This window comes from Dromaius novaehollandiae, chromosome 13 (assembly GCF_036370855.1).
Source record: "Dromaius novaehollandiae isolate bDroNov1 chromosome 13, bDroNov1.hap1, whole genome shotgun sequence".
NCBI classification, from domain to species: domain Eukaryota; kingdom Metazoa; phylum Chordata; class Aves; order Casuariiformes; family Dromaiidae; genus Dromaius; species Dromaius novaehollandiae.
In genome coordinates, this window is record NC_088110.1 from 15,907,186 (window position 1) to 15,929,468 (window position 22,283).

At 37.2% G+C, this 22,283-nt stretch overlaps 2 long non-coding RNA genes across 2 annotated transcripts; both read right to left on the bottom strand.

Moving 5' to 3' along the window:
- Positions 1-3,750: 3,750 nt before the first annotated feature.
- On the bottom strand, positions 3,751-13,432 carry LOC112987657 (uncharacterized). Its single transcript, XR_003260336.2, has 3 exons — positions 13,370-13,432; positions 9,503-9,652; positions 3,751-4,993 (listed from the first exon to the last, which is right to left on the bottom strand). It is a non-coding gene; the product is annotated as an uncharacterized LOC112987657 (long non-coding RNA).
- Positions 13,433-14,001: 569 nt separating this feature from the next.
- On the bottom strand, positions 14,002-20,526 carry LOC135329734 (uncharacterized). Its single transcript, XR_010391341.1, has 3 exons — positions 20,412-20,526; positions 19,520-19,765; positions 14,002-14,082 (listed from the first exon to the last, which is right to left on the bottom strand). It is a non-coding gene; the product is annotated as an uncharacterized LOC135329734 (long non-coding RNA).
- Positions 20,527-22,283: the final 1,757 nt, after the last annotated feature.

Here is a 22,283-nt window from a genome sequence, read left to right on the forward strand (position 1 = left end):
GCGAGGCAGCGCCCTCCCGGGGGCGGGGCAAGAGCCTGTAACGACCACAGACCCCATAACATGCGCACGTGCGTCATCGACACCGCAGGATCCACAGGATTCACCTTCTCTGTTTCTTCTCATAAACGTTTCACTAGATCCCACGCCACTTACCATTTATGTTTTTCAGGTTCAGGTTGCCTCCAAGTTCATGTTGTTTCTAAGTCCATGTTAATGAATAAAGCGTGTGATCGATCATTTGGTGTCGTTTCACCTTAATTTAGCCCAAGGGAATCACGAAACCAGGACTGTTAGGACCCTGGGTTGTAACACTACTCCATAGTACTTAACATCTGTAATACAGACTTTTGGAAAACAGCAACCTTCCACAAGAATTAAAATTTTAGCCAGCAGAAAAGAGAGAATGTCGTTTCTTTAATTTCTTACAAACTTTTAAAGGAATAGGACTAGAAAATATTTCCCTTTTTCCTTTTATAGATATGAACAAAAGCATCTTGGCCTATACCTGGTCTTTGACAAGCTTCCTAACTATCATTGTGCCCAAATCAGCAGAATTTGTCACCTGCCTGTAACCTCAACTTGCTTTATACACCCACAACACATCTGAGGTATATCTGGCTGTGTGAGGGCTCTGTTCCAGGGCACAGTCAGACAGTTAATTTAAACCACAAATGGGCCAAAACACTAGAAAGTGTTCATATAGTCAGGGGTCATAACTAACAGGTGTGAGACGAAAACTCTTAAACAGCTTCCCATGTCCAGCTGTCCTTCTGAGTGGTCCAGTGCCTTTTGGTACACATCAGACCCGGTAAGTGAAATCATCACAAAACGTACAGTCAAATGATCAGTCTGAACGCATGTGGAAAGCCGCTACGAAGATGCAACCTGAATCTGAGCCTGAACTCCCAGGCAGCCTCTCGCTCCAGCCCCAGCACCTTACTCAGGTTGAAAATGGAAAAACATTTATTGCCAAATTCAGAGAGCTGCTACCCTTGTATCAAGGTTAACATTTATTCCCAAACCCTGTATTTTAATTTCTTCACAACTGCTCAACTTTGAACTTCTAAGACGAAACTTCCTATGCTGTCCTCAGTTTTTGATTGGACTGATTAATGTAATTATATACTAAGAAGCAAATGATTTGTATCATTTTTTCAGATAGTTACCTAGAATCATTTTATATTTAAAGTTGTTTCTTTAAACCATGAGAATTTCTGCTAAATTTATTCTAGAAATTAGCAAAAACATTCTATATAATTGAAACAGAAAAATCTTCATTCATTTCTCATTTTATAAAGAGGTTTTATTGTTCAATATTTGAAACATTAGTATATTACAAAATGCATCAGCTTTGTTAGTAGGCTGTAGTATATTATTTCTTTTCAGGCAAACAAAAGTGCAAAGCATTTCTGTCTTATATGCCTTCATTTACATTTAAAGAGTAATTGTAAGAAAATAGGATTTTGAGCACAGAATTTAGCCATGGACTAGCTGTTTGCCAAGAACTGATCCATCTTCTAAGCAAACAGGGCTGCTTCTTCGTGGTAAGAATCTTATTTAATTCTGTATAGATGACTACAACAGGAATACAATGTGAACATTAAAGGTCACACTGAAATATAGTGGAGAGATGAGAAATGTAGTAACAAATAGAAACATGCATTGCCTGTGAAATTAAAGTGATAGGACTGAATTCATGCAGTACTTAATGTAGTACTGAAAGACTGTAAGTGTCTTCCTATGGAATCTCCTTTATTGATTGTTCGGTAGTTTCCCAAAATCTGCATTTATTTCAGGGTTTCACTGACAGCCAAGATGATTCCTGAAATGAACATACGGTTGAACAAATCTTTTGGACAGTAACCAAACATGCTTTTAATCCACTCATATTTTCTATCTGTATGTGTTAAAAGTATTGATAGTTTCATCCACCTTGAATGTAAACCCAAAATATTTTGGATACGAGCAAGCTGGCAACTCCTCCGAGCGGGAATTCCTCTCATTAGGTAGTGGAAGTCGGAGAGCAGCTCCACGGATGCTCAGGACTTTCAAGTCAGTCATGCATAAGAGCAGCACCATGGTAGAAGTGGATCAGGACTCGCTGAAATACATTTACGCTATTTAAGTACTAATTGTCATCTCTCAGATGAAACTGTTACCTCACTATGTGAGCACTTCCAGTCTGTCTCAGGATAAGATCCACGCTGTGAGCTTAAACTGCCTCTGCGACTTTGTCTTGAAATGGTTTGAATACCAAACACTGTGCCTTGGCATGCAAATGGTAAGGGCTGAGAAAAGCTTTTAAAATCTCTCAGATGTAAATATCTGTGTTAGCATTTCCAGTCTCTTTCAGGGTAAAGTTTTAAGCTTAGCGTAGCCCACTTGCAGCAATGGGTTAAAAATCACCTGCTTGTTTTTGCACAGAAACAGAAGAGGAGCTCTCATTATCAATACTGCCCTGCAGCTGAGGTCTCTGGTTTAGCTGCTACTGACCCTGCAAATGTCATAGTTCATTTCAGGAGGAAAAGAAAGAAGTTAATTTAAACCACTATTGAAAATGGTTTAAAGTAACTCATTGAAACTTGTTAAAACTTGGAGAAAGTTTAGTAAGGTGCATCTTCACTTCCCTTAGTTTTCTAGACCAGTTTAGAGAGATGTAACTTAAACAGTATGGATATGCTTTGAGCACAGCAATGAGACACTGAGAGGGTGCTGAGAGTGAACTTAATGAGAGCGAGACATACCCCTAGATGTACTGGTTGGCAAAGATTTGGACAGCTTTTTTGCAGTATAGTTTTAGCTTAACAGAGTTGCTTTGGATATCTGCAATGGTTTGGTAAAAGTTTGTGATATCCAATATATTTTGAAGAAAACAGGCTCAACAAACTGGCTTTTCTTTCACAAAACTGCTTTAGCAGACAATTTCAAATTAATTCTGGGTAGGTATTCCCCCTCCACCCCAAGCTTCACCCTAACCATATTAAAATGAAGAATTGACTTTTCCACTATCTATCAGTAATAGATCCATGGGTACAAAATAAAGGTGATATTGTGACTAAAGTCTGGGACTTAAATTCCTTTGCAACTGCTGAATCAATATTTGTTTATCCAGCCAAAAAGCTCATAAAGGTTCAATATAAAAAAGGAAAATTACTATATTAAAACTCAATCAGAGCTCTAGCAACTTCACGCAGTCATGCCCCCGTGCTTCTATATGTATTTTTCATCTTAAATTGTATTAAACTACAGTTTAGAAAGAGTGACAACTAATCAAAAGATATGCCTGGTTCTGAAATGGGTAAATTCTATCTTACTGATATCCTTAGGGCATTATCATTCTTTACAGTGAAAACAGGATCATATCCAATAATTGTAAGAATAATTTTGTGAACCTTATGTCCAATGGTAAGCGTCTAGAGCAGTTTTAATGGATTTCTCATGGCAAATGTCAAGCTGAATTTTACTGACAGGAACTGATTGCCTTGGTCATCATTTCATCAAGCAATTGCAACTTTAAAACTGCGAGGAGAAAATATGAGCTATGATAATTTAGTTAACTAAATAACTTGTTGTTTATGTTTTCATTTTGATCATATACAGTACTATCACAACTGGTTTACCAGAAATGTTTTTATGCGCTTGTTCATGTTTGTTGATTTTTGATAATATTAGGGGCATTTAACTTTCATATATTAACAAGCATTAACACGATGCTAATACTTAGAATATCAGGCTACTGACTCAGGAGAATAAACTGAAAAGGTACAGGATAGAAATATAATTACATGAAGTGCATTAAACTGCTTCCATTTAGATTCCAGCACAGATTTTAAAGGCATACCAACATCTTATGCATGCTTTTGCATAGATGCCAAAGCGATTCCATTCTGTTTCTTTTTATTTACTTGTTTCACTCCTTCTTGGTAAAGTGAATATTCTAGCAAGCTGAAGGGATTAGGTCTGTATAAGAAGAAGCAGCTATACTAGTATCTTGTGTATATTTGGAGGAAAGAGCAAGCAAAGGTGAAGTTTAGCTTGGGAAACAAAAAAAGGAAATCAAATCAGCTTTCTCAAGAGATAACAGTAATTCAAAACAGATACTTTCTTTTAATGGAAGCTCAATACCTTTAGACTAACTGATCCTAAGAAAAGTCCTTTTCATTAAGGATTATCTGTCTCCTTTGCAGAGACATTATTGAAGATTAATGAATTTAATGAAAAGCCCCATGTAAGCATCCAACTAAGAAGTCTGCTGCTAAAACAGGGCAGCTGACTTCCTTCAATGAAATCACACTGTTACCATATGCATCTAATCCTGAGCAGGTGACCACATTGTTTAACAGATAACTGCTGTATCTGAATGGTGAGCTCATAAAAAGATTTGGTCTGTGTTTCCGGGCAAGAAAAAGTGAAAGTAAAGATGATTAGTTAACTGCTGTTGATTTTTACAAAAGATGTTGCCACGAAAATATTTAAAACAAAATGTAGAGAAACTCTTACCATTTACATATTTTTGAGACATTGTGCTGCTTCATAGGAAAAAGTGCTGTTTTTCACTATTATAGTCTACATTTTCCTTTTGCTTCAGTTTCAAAAACAAATGGTGCAACAGCTTTCTTCTTCCCAACTTATTTTCCAAGTGCACTGTTAGTGAGAGGTGACAACTGGCATCCATGGGGCCTGAAATCTCCCAGCTTTGCCCATTACAGAATCACACCATCACTGCAATCTTCTCTGGCAGCCCCAGTTTACCTGCACTCCTGGTGTACATCTTGTTTCACCCTCGGAAAGTGGTTATGCACGCTCAGGTTTACTTCAAAGACTGGCGCAGACGGACGTGGTTTGTCAGCAATGGCAACTGCAATTAAAGCCTTAAAGCAGCAACCTCTACAACTGTAGTTGACTCAGGCTGTGGATGGTCCCACCACCAGAAGGGTGTCCTAAGAGTGGGTGTGGCACACCAACATACACAGCTTTCAGAGTTTCTGAGCATCTGGAATAAAACCAAAATTCCTCAAAGTGCTGAAAATAATGGTTGTCATATTCCTTGGATAAAAATAATTATAATCTAAGCTCAGACATTTTTAAGATTTGGTTGTAGCTCTGTATCATTCCCTCAGAGTCCCAGCTTTTGGTTGTGAGTCCAGTCCAATGTTTCAGTGTGCAGTACACTTAAATTTTTCCGGCTCAGATGAATAAATAATATAAGCCTGGATAAGACTCCAAATACTTCTTCCAATGGTTGAGATTACTCAAGGTAACCGAGGTGCCACAGTTGGGATGTTTATTTGGGAAATAACGTAGATTGAAATGAAGAGCCGCTATGCAGAGGCAGCAGAACAGATGTCAGATCTCAGTGATTTGCTGCCATGGCTTAGCTGTGGTCAATTCAAACCAGAAACAATGGAGAAAAACCTACTGGTAAATATAAATTCATTCTTGAAATTTTAAATAATGCATTATTTGCATTTTATAAAAACCGAAAGCCTGACTTTATACCATGTCATAAGAATTACTCAGATTTCATAAAACTAGACAGACTCAAAGAATTATATGTAGCTTGAGAATACAATACGCATTTAGCCAAAGACAATATACTGGAGCTATTGCTTTTGCCTATTCCAACTTTTAAATAATAAAAGATTTGACCTGCCAATAGTCAGGAAAAAAGAGAATTAAAAGGAGACATTTCACCCTCAGCTGAACTCTTAGATTTTTCTGGCATTAAGTCATCTCTTAATTGCCTGTGAATCTCCTCTAGGGCTTAATATTATTTATTTCTAGTCTATAAAATTCTCAAAAATCCAGATGTTTGAGGTAATGCTCTGTTTACCCTAATCTTCAGTATCAACTGATAGGCTGTATTGATTTCAGTAAGTACAAATGATCTCTTTCTCCCACTTTCTTCCTTTCGTTGAAACAGAGAATCAGTTATGGCTCGCTTCTGCTGGTCAAATTTCAATATGACTTTTCTCTTTTTTTTGATTTAGCAACTGTAACAACATATAATATTTAGCAGCATTTAAAGCTATACCATTACGTTAACAGAGCTTAAATGAAGCCAATTACTCTCCTGTTTCAGAAGTCAAAAAAGACAAACACTTCCTACTTCCAGCTTACTTCCTACCACAACTGTTTATCTGCTGCAGACACCTCTTACCCATCTTAACCAGTGTGCCAGCACAGAGAATGCATAGGAAGATTAGGAATGTCCTATGTATCCTATCCTAAATAGTTTTAATACACTTTACCTTGATTTTTAAATATCTGTATTGTCCATTATTGAAAAAGCTATTGAATATCTACTACTCAATTCTATCTTCTCAACAGAGTATAAGAGAGTAATTAAACTGTATTTTTAATATTGATCTCTGGTAGTGGATTTTAAGTTATCTGCATAGTTTCATTTAGTGAGATCATCACTTTTAAAGATGAGACATGACATTTTGATAAAAGTGTGCCTGCAACTCTTGCACTGTGTTTTACTTATATAAGTTGGAAAACTATATTAAAAAAAGGGGTTGTACATGCAGTTGAATACTCTGTGAAGTGGTTAGGTAAATCTTCAGAAGCATACAAAAAATAAGATTTTCAGAAGTTTTTGACGCCTTAATTCTGAAATGCTTAATTCAGAGATGTTACACACAATCTGATCTTAACTGGGTGGGCATTTGGCACTTTTAAGTTTTTGTCTCAAAGTTGAGGTTCCAAGAATCTTGAAATAATTTACAAAATCTTGGATAAAGCTCTCTATTTGGCCTAAGCCACAAAGCTTTAAATCTACAAGCAATTTTCTGATGAAAGTATTCTGATTTTACTCAAGCATCTAGAGAAGAACAAAAGAGGCAAACAAAAGGAAAAAGAAGTCCCTCCCTAGAAAAGGGCCTGATATTGCTGTCCATTGAATGCTGGGAATCTCTCATACTGAAATTTCATATATATTTGTACCAAGCATGTTTAGCAGAGCTTCCAACATGGATAAACTTTCAAAGCTTTAATGTGATATTAAGTGAAGTGTTCACATCTAATTAAATCTGTAGTGAAAATGAAGTTTATGTATCTAAATATTCATTGTGTATTTGATTTTCTTCTCAGCATTTCTTTGAAATATATATACTATTACAGAAAACATTAAATCTCTTTCTGAGGATCTGAATGACAGTTTTTGTGTTTTAAAGTATATGTAAAAACTAGGCCATATGAAAGCACCAGTGGTATGTAAAGGTAGAGTTAGAAGCAATGCATTATGTTGTGTTTTGTTTTTGTCAACAATTAGTGCCTTTATCCTTTCCTGGGGTCAAGGATTCTGCTGGAAAAGCTCCGTTGACTTCCTCTGGTATAAGTTAAAAAATATCCAAAATAACCAATTGTTCAAATACCTGATTTTTTCTGTGGAAAGCTGTGAAAAAAGCCAAGAATGAACATATCAGATGCTGTTTAAGATAAACCAAACATTTGGGGCATCTGAATTTGTTTATTTCGTTTTCAGTCTGTTTGAATCTTGATGCTAATAGAAAATGAGAAGCTTTGCTACATTGCATTCAGATTTTTATAGAGCTTTTTACTGAGACTATTTCCTAAAATTTACTAAAATTCACAGAAAAATTCTGATACATTGAAAAAACTGCTATCGAATCTCTCTCCTAGCTCTAGCTGTAACCAGAAAACAACACAGTAAGCTCAGTTTTCTGTTCCCCCACAGCTTTTACTAAAATTATGATATTATTATAAGTACTCTATGATACCAGATTGGAATAGTAATCAGGTTTCCTTTGTATTGGTAGAGACTTACCACAGACTAGGGCAACAACATAGAGCCCTTCTTGCAGTGTTGTCAAAGATTTTCCTCTGCATTAAATGCTAATTATGCTTGTAGTCAACAAGCATATATATATATACATGGACATATGTTTGTGTATGTTATATTTATGCATTAAACATAGCATTCATAGTATGTTAAGAATTTTCTCTTTGCCAAAATAGGTATTTCTCTGTTCCTCTTTTGAGCAGAAACATAAAGCAAAATGATACATATCACATACTCTTCTATGTAACATATCATATGTAAAAACGTGTTGGTGATTTTCGGTATCAGCTGTCAAAACAGTTTAAAAGAAACAAGATTATGTTTTGTTTTTTAAAAGCATTGTGATATGACAACCGAATTCATGGACTTTTCCCAAAGTGGCTCCCAGATGCCTGGCAATAAGGGGATGTTTTAACAAGATGTGATTATACCGCCTTTCCTGTACTTCACTATTAATCCAACGTATGATACAAGCAACTAGTAATAAAAGACAGCATGCTGGTCAGCTGGCTGTAGTCTAGAAAATGCCAGTAGTCACAGGGTTAACGTAAGAGTAAAGAGTTAAAGTTGGCTCCTCTTGCACTGCATGCAGTGTTTTTGGAATGTTATTTAAAGGCTAAGCCTGTCTCCAACTCATTTTTTTAAACAAAGCTTGCAGTACTTGAACCTGTCTACTTCAAGCCTTGATTAATGCCGTTAACTGCTATCCTCGCTCTCTCCTCGCTTCTGCCAGATGGAATGCTGAAGATTATTCTGCATCACTTAATTGGAGTTTATAATTAAAAAATGGTGAGTGTTATGGACCACGTTTTGCCCCTTTGATCCCTACACAGGCAAACAAGCTTCTCTAATCAGTAATTCCCCCATGCCCTAATTCAGAGGCTGTTTGAGATCATATACCTCTGATATCTACAGTATATATTTATACCATGTCATTTCCAAAAGTGAGGAGACAAATTCTGGTCATACGTGCTTTGTCCCCTCCAGACAAGGAGGGGACATATGCTACATAGGGAAATGTGGCTCTTCATATACCCTCCTGTGCACACCTCTCAAACATGCAGCAATATATTCTCTAAACAGAAAAATAGCAATATGCGCCAAACTATACATACTGCTCCTATAAAGTCAAAACCAGGACATCTTTTTTGTAGTTCAGTTAACGACAATTTTGAGAAGTGACTTTCTGCATCATTTTGGAGGGCAGCCAAACCGAACAAGGGCAATTATACCTCTGCTTCTGTTTGTAGCAGCAGTCAAAGCATTATGTCTGTGTGCACAGGAATATGTATGCAGACAGAAGTTTGCACAGTAATTTTAAAGCAACTATTCCTCCATTTTTCTATTTAAGTAATGACATTGCAGGCAGAATTAGCATAGGAGGAATCACACAATATGCACCTACTATAAGAAAGTTCTTGGGCCTCTGTTTCTCTTCTGAGCATATAACACAAACCACAAAGCCCTTCTAACAGTCTTCTAATACACAAGACCTATGGTACAAGACGAAAGCCACAAAAACTGCAACATGCTTCATTCAGAAAGAGATGGAAATATGAAAGACACAGCCATTGCTCTTCACTCTGCAACAGCAAAAAGGCTCACAGCCTAAAATGCCGAGGTGAGCCCAGGAAATCAACTGCGACTCACCCTATTGGTGAAGGCAAAAAACACAAACAGAAGCAAAAAACAAACCTGTCACTCCAACCGGAATGGAAAAGCTGCTATTTCCAGAGGTGAACTTGTTCGAGGTGACAGAATTACTGGAAGTTGGTGCTCATGCCTCTGAGCCTGCTTGAAGTCGAAGGAGCTGCACAGTCCGGCAGCGGGGAGCAGGCTGGAGAGCTAAGCGAGGAAGAAGGTTAGGTCACCGTTAGCCACTGTGGCCAGAGGGAAAAGCAAATTCTACTTCCGAACCAAAAGGGGCCACAGAAATGTTTAGGTCTCTAAAGAGACATGCATATCGACTGCTGTGAGTTAACAGATGTTATACGAACGTCTCCTCCAAAACCTGACACGTATTACACAAAACCTGTGTGAGTGTACCTGATTTGCAAATACGATTTTAGCTCTGATCTCTGCAGGGAAATACTACATCGAATTACTTTTATTTGCTCCCAGTTGACCCTAGCAACTTCATCAGCATTAGAATAACTACCACTGGTAACGGAAATACATTTCGTCATCGTGACCAGGGTCTGCAACCAACTCCTAGGAAGGTTCCAGGCCCAGGATTTCCTGAGGCACAGGGAAACTTCGTAGAAAGGTTACAGAACCGGCAACACCGAGAGAGCACTCAAAAATGCCTAGGAAGATTCCAAACTCAGAAATTCCTACGAGATAAAAGGAAATCCTAAAAGGAGCTAGGAAATTCCTAAAAAGCAAACAGAAACTAGTTCCAGATGCAGGAATTCCTAAAAAGCTGTGGGAAATCTCTAGAAAGCAAAGGGGAGTACTAGAAAGCAGAGGAAAAATTCCCAGAAAGCTGCAGAGACGTCCTAGAAGGCAGTGACCAATTCCTAGAAAGGTTCTATGTTGAGGAATTCCTCAAAAGTCTGAATCCCCAAATATTTGGGAAATTCCTAGAAAGCAAAGGTAGACTCCCAAAGAAGAAAGCTGAGGGAATTCCTGGAGTGTACAGGAAAAAAAAGTCCTAGAAAGCAGTGCAGAACTTCCTGGAAAGCAAAGGGGATTCCTAGGAAGTTCCAGATCCAGGATCCCGATCTGGAAAGCAGTGACTAAATCCTAAAAATGTTCTGGATCAAGGAACTGCTAGAAACTGCTGGATTACTCTGAAAAGGGTTCCAGGTACAGCATTCTTTGAGTCCAAATACGTTAGCAGAGCTTACCATGCCAGGTTATCACTGATAAAAAATGACAGGTAATCAGCTAACAAAAAATAAGAAATTATACAAAAAATAATATTTTGGATTTAAAAACAGTACATGTCCTTTTAAAATTCCTTCCATCTTTGTCACTTTTTCCAGATATGTAAGTATAGTTACATATATATATTTCTAAATTGTATCATCTCTATCAGAATAGAACTTCCCATCTGCATGAAATGGAGGGCATGTTAAGAATACCATGATTATTTTTAAGACATCATGATCAAGCCCCAATTTGTTTTTTGATTAAAGAAAGACTACTTTCAAACCTGATCTACTCTGAAAAATACTGTAGTGTTGACTCAGAAAAGCATATGAATACATGATTTGTGAGTGCTTAATTTAAGCATGTGTTTATCTGTTGCATTAAATAGTTTTTTTTCTTAAAATAAAGCCAGTTATCTTATGTAATAAATCTGTACAAGTTAACAGAGCTTGTTAACTTTTACACTTATCCATAACTGAAGCAGAATTACAAGTTAGTGCAAAATGAAAAACAGTAATATAATAGTTCATGGAGAACATTCAAAACAGTAACAAAGCTGAAATAGTTATCTTGTCTCGAATTCAAAGACAGATCATAGTCGTTCATACTCGATCTGTAGAGCTGAAGAAGAATGTGAGGTTTGAATTTGTTTTCTTTACCCTATGGTATTAACTGCAGTGCCACATCTTGATTTGTTTAGCACATAGCTGTTCTAATCTGTAATGACTCAAACGGCAAGTCGTGCTGAAGCAACAAAAGAAAAAGGACACTGCAGAAATACCATTTAGTGTACATTGGGTAAATGACATCTTCAAACTAAATGTTCTATTCTCTTAAGGAAAACAATAGAAAATATCTTTTATAAACAAAACATCTACCCCAGAAATTAAATTTGGCTATATTTTGCAATGGTAGCATACAAGCTATTTTAATGTCATATGGAGCTGGAGGAGCCTGGATTTCAGGATGGAAAGGCTGAACAAGGGTCCAATCCCTCAGAAGAAAGGCTATGCAATTCCCTTGCACTCTGAGAACAAGCTTGCCCTCTCTTCAGTTCTCAGGAGCTGAAGAAACAACTGTGCATCCATCAGCCCATGTACCCTGGGCAAATGTCAGCAGTGTGACCAAAAAGGAATGCTGTAACACAGATTTTCCTGAAAAAACCTTCTGGTCCTGAAAATGGTTCCCTGTGTTGTATGAGCCATTAAGAATGAACCTAACTACCTTGGCCGGAGGTAGCAAACCTTACTGGTCCTCAGCATCACTCTATGCGCTTCTGCAAACAGCAGTGGAATATTGTCTCCCCAATAGATATAATTTTACTCATTTAGATCCTGTAACTGATCACATTGTTCTCACAGTATAGAAAAAAAAATCTTAAAATGCTAAAATGATCATACTTACATCTTAATAATACAGTTTTCAAGGAAAGGTCTTCAGCATTTAACTATAATATTTAGTGTTTTCAAGTATAATGATTAGATACTTGAAATTCAAGTCTTTATGTGTAATTAGCTTAATCCATAAATTATAATCCATGAAGGTAATAAAAACAGTCATTTTGAAAATCAACCAACAAACAAGCCCATAATTTACTGCAGTAACAGTGCTCAGTAACAGCAGCATGCAAAAGCCAAAATGCTGGCTGTTAAGGAATGCTGCCCATCTCTACCCATATTAAACCAAATTATTTGGCAAAACAAAGTTGCTTTCATGTTACTCTCATGTGGATTCCTTGCCAAGTTCTTCTGGTAACCGGTCAAAACAAGAAACCAGAAATGGAGGATGAGTACTCATTCTTCACTTGGACAGAGTTAATGTATACAGTTCAAGATCCTGACTAGAAGCAGATTTCTTCTGAAATTACTATGATTTCAGTATTTCATATTTTCCCCTGAACAGCTATAGTTGGTAATGAGACTCAACACTAACCTATACTTAGCAAGAGGAGTGTTTTTTTGTAATAAGGGTGTTTCATTCCAATTTAGGTCAGAGCTATGATTGAAGTACTTACGTTTTTTATTTAATTCAGTATTTTTGCCACTAAGCATCTCTCCTTGTTTGCTTTTTTCCTTCATAACGTTTAAGTTTTGAATACCTTACATAATGTTTAAGAGAGAATATGGAGCAGGAAGGCTGGAAGTGTGCATTTATATCATGACTCCATCGCCTATAGCTTAGATAAGAATTTTTTTTTTTATTATTTTTTACTGTTTTGTCAGAAGCAAGAAAACACTACAGTGCTGGGGTTGTTCTTTGTGAATGACAAAAATAAAAAACAACTTAATAGCTTAGTCAAAAATAGTTTTCTAGGCCACAGTCATGGCATATAAAGAAATCAGAGGTGCCTCCTCCTTCCTCTACATGTATCTGTAAACCAATGAATTTGTGACACAACGCAACGCTAGCGTCTTAAAGTCATTATGGCAAATCATGTCAGTCCTTGTTAAACTGAAATCTAGAAACAAGTGTTGGATTATAACACCTTGTAACAGCTCCTTCTCATGTCATATACTATATTTCAGGATATACAGGTTAAGATGTTAAAATGAATGCTGCTTACAAACTCATTAGTGAAAGTTATTCATAATACTAGACAACTATAAGTTAATCATTCTTGACTCATATGTAGAATTAACTTTCAAATGGACATATACAAAAGGTAAACTTGTGTATTTAAATTCATACCATTTATAAGGTATGGCTGAACTCCTGGGCTCACTGAAGTCAACGAGTTTTTTCTCCAGACCTATGGAGACAGGATTTCACACGTAATACTTCAGTGTAACTACACCTGGTGCATTTCACGAAAGAAAGAATAGCAGAAATACTTGAATAAGTACCTTGCTAAATTAGGTTAAAGCACATGCATGATACTTCCTGTGCTTCAAAGGACAGGGGCTTACTGGGAATGCCATGCGAACCATGAGATGCTTAAAGTTGACATTCTCTTTGTGTCCAATGGCTTGGATCATCAGTTTCTAAATCACTTCCAGTTACAACCACATTTTTTATTGTGATCCCAAAAACTAATATGAACAATTCATTTTTGTCAGATTTGTGACCCCGTAACAGCTGTGATCCATAACTTTGCAACTATTGCCTTTGCTAGCAGCCCAGCTAAGAGGCATAGCTTTCCCAAGTTCTACAAATACCAAGAGAAAACAGTCCTATGGGATGCATACGATGTTCTCACTTTATGAGACTTTTCCAAAACAGGTGAGATAAAAGACATTATTTTTTCTTTCTGTTATTTACTTTTCTTTGCTGAAAGACATGGCACATCTTTCTGAACTGAATACTTGGCACACTACCTTGAGAAGCAAGTGATGGTGAACCAGGCTGGAACAGACGTGGCCACTGATTCACCACAGACTTCCCATGATTCCCAAAATCAAGTTCTGTAACAAGGAAACAGAAAACACAGTTTTGGTAAACCTTCCCAAAGATAATAAATAAGAACTAGGTAAGCTTGTATTTTACTGTTTAGAGATGTGCTTCTTAGCACTAGCAGTTTATGCCGAAAATGTACACCTTCTGTAAGCTGTCTAGATCCTGAATTTATCTGAAAACAAAAACAGAAAACACATGCTTTTTGCCGCTTGTGAACACTAGTCCCTTTTTCACTTTTGTTAAGTAGTAATTTTTATCTGCAGTGGTAAATGCCATACTAGCAATCAAGTTTCTACACTTTTAAACAGAAATTCCATAATGCTCATTTCTTGTTCAACTTGCTATTCAGCAGTTTGCTAGAAAGAAAGAGAATCGATATATTCCTCATTGTTAATCAAAATTGCCACTTCCTTTCAGCCAGAGGATATATTAAACCTCAGAACACACTCCTCCGTTAGTAATCTGGCCATTCTGCTATCAAACTGACAATACTTGAATGCATGACTCACGTAACAGTTATGGGGACATTTGACAAAAAAAATCCTCTCACTTAAACAATTTTGGTCACACAGAGTTTTGTGCTAATTCCCTTGCATTTGCAACAGAAGCTGAGCATTGCAAAAGGGAGTGATAATTGAAAAGTTGTGCTAACATGTGTTGCGTGGCAAGGAACAACAATCTGAATGATTTGAATGCTGACCCCTCTGAATGCGTAGACTTCAAAACAGTATTTGTTTTACAAGGCAAAAGGAAAAATTGTGGTCCATGCTTTCTGGTTGCAACAATTTTTTTCCATCTTGGCAATGTCTGGGTCCTCATTGCCTCCTATTGCTAGAGAGAATTTGGAAAAAAATACGATTCTGGGTTGAGGGTGGTCAGACACCTCAAAGGAATCCGAGACAAAGGACCGGAAAACTGCATGAACACGCTTGGAGGTTAATGCTATTAGAAGCTGGCTAATTCCTTCTGGTTAGATTGCTGTCATTTGCAGTAAAGCATCTGCCTATTGCTGTAAAATATGAGGAAAGCAAGCCCTGTTGGTGAGACCAGCCAATTAGAGCTATGTCTGCCTCTGTAGGGTGCTTGCATAAGAGGCTGAGCCATTTTCACAGATAATCCATTTATAAATCACTGTAATAAAATGGCCATCTTGACAGCAGCTCACTAGCGTTCTTGCACATGTTACAGTTGTCTCCAGGCAACAGAAACGTGTTTGTTAGATAAAAGGAGAGGTGTGGATTTAAGGGTAGGGGTTCTGGCAGATTTTCATTGATTAGGGTGGAAAGGGCAAAGGGCTAAAGATAGACCAGTGATTAACATCTGAATCTGTTAGCATATTAAAATTAGCTTAATTACTTGTTTGAGATATCAACCATGATACAACTAATGTACGCAGACACACTGAAAAAGTGCATTAGCTGAATAGTTAATAGCAAAATTACTTTTTCTTGCTATATGTATTCTTTAAAATTTTTTCCTTCCCTCTTCCACTCATCATCTCTGCTACCTCCTCTCATTTCTACTGAATATTGACTTTATGGTAAGTTCAGCCCACTGTATTAGCTAAGAATGTAGGACCAGATGGTAGAAATTCAGGTAAACATTATCCAGCTGTTAACAAAGGTATTTTGATTTCCTGCACAGTCTGGAATATTAATTATAAAAACCTTGGATAGAACACGCACAGAAGTAATTTTTCAAGTACAGTTACAGTGAAAAATGGGGTAAGTGTATCCTTCCTTGAAAGAAAAGCTTCTGTAAATTCCCTAGTTTATCACAGATGCAATTCAAAATCAATGAGAATTTGGCTGAATACCCATAGACCCATTTGAAAATCACAGTATCTGGATTCACCATCACATAATGTAGTACAGAAATCCCAGCTTCAGTTATAAGAGCAAATACAGTGGCAGTGTTATATGTCAGCAAATAAGGTATCTCTATTCAAAACAGTCAGTCTGTATAATTTAGTCACCAATTTTATTAAGTTCTCTACAGTTAGCTTTCAGAACGGTTCCCCAGAATGAAACCACTTCTTCTAATTTAGAGAAAGCACTTCTTTGCAAGAAAAATTAAGAGCAAAATCCTTGTAATACGATGCAGGTGAGAACAGTGTAACATTGTTTTAGATTGCCATTAAATAGCCCTCTTTTACACAAAATACCCTTTCTGTACATAAATAAAACCTGAAGTCAAGAGAAAGCACCCATATAAAGGAATTTACTTGCCTCCTCTTGAAAAGAAAATAAGAAATTTAATCTTCAGTGCCATACAACAGCATTCTCAGAGCTGATGGGGAATACTGCCTACCATGACATATAAGACTAATGCCTGTGAAATGAGAGGAGCCTTCAAAAGGCACTGCACCTCAGCAGAATCGCAGATCAGCAGGGAGCAAACTCAAGGGCCCTCCTGGAGTTGTCTCTTCAACTTCGAGTTACTCACTCTCCAGACAGGCATCACTGTGCATTACTGCTAAGTTGTTGAAAATGCACTTCTAGTTCTTATTTCATCCAGTATATTAAAAACATAATGTGGAATAGAGAGCAACTTCCATAATCTGACTGGGGCACCAGATTCTAACAGCATTTTGGCTATCTGATTTTGGAGTGAAAGATGGAAAAAAGGTTGCAGATCAGATCCTGTTGCTGGTGGCTACAGAAAAGAAGCTGGAGGGTTAAGATTTATTTGGCAAAATTAAGCTAGCTAATCAAAAATGCTGAAGCAGCATAAGCACAAATAAGGCTGTTCATACTATAGCAAGTGTGCTGCTCCATTGCTTATGTCTACAAAACTCTTAGTCATGCACTTTCCCTTGAGCTTTCTTCATAAAAGTACATCCTAATTAACTACTTGTGCCCCCATGTACTCTTGGTATTCTCAGCAGAACATGTATTCACTAAATTAGGTGAGTCAAGCCCGGAGTTCAAGCCCAAAACAAGGGTTTTATCATGGAAGGCCACACACAAAGGAGGAAAAAATGTGTCTGGACAGAATATACTGAAGAAAAATAATGGCATGAATTACTCTTGTTACAAACATATGAAATCACCCAAAGAGGGGGGAGAAAAAAGAAAAAAAAAATCAGAATGGGACTTGCTCCTGGTTTTATTTTATAAAGTAGTTGAACTACTGGAGCAAAACAGGAATTATGCTACCAGAGTAAGAGACTAAACAAGACAGCAAGTTGTTGTACATCATGGTGATTAATGAAGGGTTCCATCACACATCGGTTTTCCTTTCCAAATTTCAAGGCTGGTTTTACTTCCCTAAATATAGATGTCTACTGCCATTTCCAATGCCCAGAGCTATCCTGCCTAGCCTTCAGCTGGTGATCCAAAATGTGCATATGTGCATGGATCTCCTCTAAGTTCTATCATATCTGCCAGACTCTTGCCGATGTCTCGGGTACCACAGGACACCCAAGATGGTACTAGACACCTATGTTTAGGCTACAGCATTGATCCCTCAATGTCTCATGGGTTTCTGTAATGAAATCTTTCACATTTATAAAAGTTAATATATACAACATAAAAGTGCAAACAGCGTTTAACAATTTCGACAACAAATTAGAGAAAGAACAAGAAATACCAAGCAGACAAAAATCAGAGAAACATCTGCTGGGAGCATTTTTTCAGAAATCTAAAGGTATGTCTACATAACTTTAAAATATTCACTGAAGAAGAAAAGACTCAAAATTTGAATTATATGTGAGTAATTTCTGAATAAAAGCACAGTTAATTCCAACAATACAGTGCTTGCAACGAATAACCTCAGCTGAAATATCAGCTAGATATTAGCTGTCTGAACACTTTATATATTTACAGACTGTTTTTCATTAACAGTGACAGAAAGTATGAATTAGTTTCATTCCTCTCTTGTCTTGTCAAACTATTTGCTTAGTTTTTAAAGTAAGCAAATAACCATTGTCAATCATACGAATTGAGTATCTAATTATGTGCAAGCAGGTTTAAATGGCAAAATATGATCATGTCAAAAAAAGGTTGCTTAAGTACCAGTTTTCTCAAAGTCATGATCTGAATATCCTCCAGCTGATACCTCAGCAGTATATGTATTCTTACGGTACGGACAACAGTTTTCCTTGGGAGTCTCAAAAAAGAAGAAAAAAAAGGCTGAGAAAATTTCCTCAAAAGTTCCCATTTAAAAAAAACGAACGTCCAACATCCATTTGCCTATGTCCCTACTTCAAACCTTCTGTCCAATGTCAGAATCTGTTACAGCTGCTTCCTGTTTACGTTTGTAAGATGTTAACAGGAGAAATGTAAGATTTCTACTGTTTTTTTTCACAGCAGACTTTTACTCACTGTCTCTATCCCAAACACAGCCCCATTTTTATGCACTCTCATATAAATTGATTCCTGAGTTCTGGCTCATCTACTGTGCAAGAGCATAGCAGACAAGCTCCTTTCACAATAATATGAACATCCTTTTTCTTCTTAAGTTAGACTTTGTATTGCTTATAATTGATAGTATTTCTAAAGTTTTCTTGCTGCCATGGCACTTAAAGGCCCTAAAAAGCTTTAGCTTTAGTGGTGCCAGCTGCCTCATTTACCTGGGTACGACAACCAGCGACAGAAAACTGGATGCCGGCACACATGGAAAGGAAAGCGAAGGTCTTGGAGGAACACAGTGTGCTGTGGAGGATGCAATACTTCATCAGGGTCTGTGAGTGAGTGACAGGCAGTGAAAGTCATTTCCTTCTACTTTTTCCTCTCATACGAAAGCAGCCCTGCACAAGGCTGTGAACCCTTTCAAGGTCTATCAAGAAGTAATAAAGCTCAACCAGAGAGAAGGCAAATGCGAGAGATGGTGTTGCAGTAATTCTCCGAGGCAGTGCTTAGTTTGTTGACAGAGTTTGGCTGAGCACCACCTGGTTGCGGTTTTCATTTCCCAGGGCCTTGTTTTTCCATCTCAATTATTTACTTTTTCAATACTTTGGATATAACTTTCTTTAAAAACAAACTCAAATAAACCTTGAAAAATTGAAGTGACATTATTTGCAATTATTCACTAAGTTTTTTCCCTGTATGTAAAAACTCCAAACTTCATTTTAAAAAAAAATTGTAGTATTGTTAGATTGAGAATTTATCTACAGTCTTGCCAGATATGCTCACACAAAAGAAAGATCAAGGAGCACAATCTCCAGCGTTCCTAACTCAGGCAAATTTTTCACTCTGTGTAGTACTGAACAAAACACCACAGGTTGGGTATGCTGGTCTCACATATATTCTGCAACAGAGAGAGAAAAACACCCTGATGGTATTTAATGACCACCACCTGTGAGTCAAGTTTGCTGTCTTTTGCACTCCTTTTTGTTTATTATCCCAGTCAGCACTGCACTAGCTTTATGGGCTGCCGAGTCTTTAAGACGCTCAGTGTTCCCCATCATCGAGTCCCATCAGAGGGAGAGAGACTGACACTTACCTCTCTTTCAGGAGCACCTGCCCAGAGATGTGGCTCGGATCCAGGACAGGATTCCAGTTCAGCACAAATCCTTTTAATCTCTTGGGAGCAGAAGCTGCCTTCCTAGACAGCTGACATATTTCAGACCACTGATATCATTATTTGGAGGTATTTATTGGTGTCTGCACAAGATAAAATTTGGAGCGTGGTGTATCTAGCCAAGAAGTTTCCTTTCCACAATGCCTCAAATCCTCACGCAAGCCACTGCTACAGAAACAGGGAGAAAAACAGCTAATTCAGATGTAATTCTTCAAGCATAGATAGCTCTGTTGTTTTTTCCATTCCATGTAAGACTGTGGATCTATGATTATTAATACTGGGTCATTACTGTTTCACCCAGCAGAAGAATTTGATCTGGTCTGGACAATGAGTGCATGATTTCTCTCAAACTAGAGGGATCACTCTATCAGCAGATTTTAGCCTGGCCACCACAGTTTTGATGTGGTACCTGGATACTTAAAGTTAGATTTATTATATCACAAGCCATGTCCTACATATGCAGACTGCCCCTGCTGAGGTAACTCCTATTCCAAAGAACATTGCTGTGCTCTCTTTTAACACACTGAGGCATTCTGTACTTTCTTTACGCACAGTGACATAATCCACAGCTTCACTGATAAAAGCTTGAGATGGTCATTGCTCTAAAAAACAGAAGAACTGTTTGTGTACCTGTGCATAAGTCACTATTTTTCATTTTCACAGCATTTAATACAGATGCTTCCACGCCCAACACTAGTACCACCCTATCATCATTACAGGTGTTGAATGGCCATTTATTAGTTTTTTTTATGCCCTTTTATAACGCAGTTTCTGTCATAGCATCAATCACAGAATAATTCAGGTTGGAAGGGACCTCCGGAGGTTCTCTAGTCCAATCCACTGTTCAAAAGAGGTCTAATCAGATCAGGTTGCTCAGGGACTTGTCCAGTCCTGTGATTACCCTGTGATTAGAAAGAAAACATGTAAAAAAATTCAAACTGTTTCTTAACAAATATATTTTAAAATACACAGAGCCATCTTTCAAAAATGAGACAGATTTAAAATTAATGAAAATCCTTGTGTCAGTTATATTTGTATATATTATTCTTCAAAGAAGTATAATTTAACCTATGACGTACAATAAAAAACAAAAAACAGAAAGAAAGAATTCTATACTAAAAATTATTCAAAAATAATGAGCTGAATTATTCACAAAAAAAAACATTTATTTTTTTTCCTTTGGGGGAAGAAAGACCACTAGATTCTAAATAAGGGTTTTTTAAAAATATTTCACTACAATATAAATTAATTGGTAACTGATAACCTGCAAAACTTTAAAAGGTGAGTTACAGTAAAACTTTATATGCTTACCACACAGCTAATGCCAAAAATATGTGGGAGATGCAAGTAATGCTATATACCACAATTTTCTAAACAGGTACCCCTAAGAAAATACATACTTTCCATTCTAAAATGTAGATGTGTGTTACAATACTATTTTAAAGGCATGTACTACACAAAGTGCAAGGCTAAACGGCATATGTGCAGAAAATGTGGCAAAACACTCTCAGAAAATGGTGCTTAACCGGGTAGACTTTTTGGTATGTTTGGTATGTCTGCAAGATCTCTAAGACCTATTTTCACCCTCTTGTTTCTATAATCTTGGGTTTCAGTTTTACCAGTCTGATTTTCATGTCCAGTAAATCCTGCTGGCTGTATATATGGGTTACCATATGAACAAACCCGTATATACAGGTTACCTCTCATTTCTTGTTGTATTCTAAGATTAAACGATATATTTGCCTCCTGACTCCTGAAGGGGTCCTGAAGCACAAGTAATGTTAAACTCACATTTCAGAATGAAAGACACATAACTGGTAAGTGTATCCCATGTGCTAGAGAATGCTGTTATTCCACCTCTTCTCCCTTTGAAGAGCCTGGCACCAACTGGAAAACCTCCAGGGACTTGGCAGAGTTTGGAGGCCTTTGGGGTTTTTCACACATAGGATGCTCAGAAGTTTTCCTTGCTGCCTTAATTTCAGCAGAGGCCATTGTTGTTCCTGTTACTATCAGCAGCATAAATCTGAGGCTCATCAGTCAAAAGTGAAGTATTTAGATAAAATGGAAACAGTAGGGAAACATATGTAATAAAATAAACCCAGTATTATGTTACGCTTTCATGTTAGCTATCATTCAAGTGAAGTAACCTAGATAAAAGAGCCAGATTTTGAAAACTGGTCAGCTCGGAGCTGGATATAAAAGTTGTCTGCATACAGAAAGTCACAGTCCATGGCTTAGATGTCTAATTAGATACTGCTGGCTCTTCTGTCATTTTGGAAATCTGGCTTCAAATACACAGCAGAAACTTCTGAGTACTAAAGAAATGGAATCACCTCACACTTGCTTGAAACACTAACTTACTGGTAATACGGCGTTCATATAGTGCCAAAAGATGCCAGTGTAAGAAAAAGCTGAAGTGGCAGTGATTAGTCTATTAAATCTTTCAGAGTATATTTCCCTCAGTTTAAACTCATGAAACCACTTTCGATCCAAGCTGAAGGAAAAAAAAAGTAAAATGTCAAGCTATTATATTAACATTTCCCAACTTCAGGTCTTTATCAGCTTTCTGAGACAATGACCAAATCGAGCTTTCATGTCTGAACACGGCTAGTGGGATACAGTTGGTATAGCACTACTGTCAAACACTTGGATCATTCTTTACCAAGCATAGAGCAAAAATGTCAGC